Source organism: Glycine max, chromosome 15, assembly GCF_000004515.6.
Source record: "Glycine max cultivar Williams 82 chromosome 15, Glycine_max_v4.0, whole genome shotgun sequence".
Lineage (NCBI taxonomy): Eukaryota > Viridiplantae > Streptophyta > Magnoliopsida > Fabales > Fabaceae > Glycine > Glycine max.
Window position 1 is genome coordinate 13712792 of NC_038251.2, and position 725 is coordinate 13713516.

The following is a 725-nucleotide window of genomic DNA, read 5'->3' on the forward strand; positions in this document are numbered from 1 at the left end:
ACCTAATCATTTCATCACTCTTGGTCATATGCTTCATCATCACCTCCTGCATAGTTAGTTTCCTCTCATCGTGCATAGGCCTTTGATTTTAATTTTGATTTTGTAGGTCAGGATGTCTATAGTATTTTGGTTCTTCTATTCTCCCTAAGAAAGGTTAGGATGATCCTTCCATACTGAATTGGAAGTGTTGGAGTAGGGATCATAATTGTTTCTGTTAGAGTGACCTACATAATGCACTTCCTCTATTGCCTTGGCAAATGGGAAATCTCCTCTTGTATGATCTGTCTCCCCACACTAATTGCAAACAATGGGTGGGGAGTAGGTGTCATCATTTGAATTTTCCTTCATCAAGGTCTTCATATGCTTGGCTAGAACATCTAACTTTTGACCAATATCTATGCTAGATGAATTGACTTCCACTTGGTGCACACCAGTCGACTTCTTTAGAATCCTCCTATCTTTAGTACCATTATAGGCATTTGAAGCCATGGCCTTAATAATTTCCATTACCGCATTAGTCATCTTATGCATGAGGTTTCCCTTTGCAGTAATATCTAGATAGGACTTATTGTGTTGTGATAGTCCCCCAAAAAGATGTGGACTAGCCTTTGTGGTTAGTACCCATGGTGTGGAAAACTCTTATGTAGTCCTTTGAATCACTCCAAGGCTTTAGATAAGGATTCTTCCTCATATTGAGCAAAATTCCCAATTTCTCTTATTAGCTT

The 725-nt window shown here is 38.8% G+C and overlaps 1 non-coding gene across 1 annotated transcript; it reads left to right on the forward strand.

Moving 5' to 3' along the window:
* The first annotated feature begins 618 nt into the window (after window positions 1-618).
* On the forward strand, window positions 619-725 carry LOC112999642 (small nucleolar RNA R71). The gene has a single exon (XR_003264853.1). It is a non-coding gene; the product is annotated as a small nucleolar RNA R71 (small nucleolar RNA).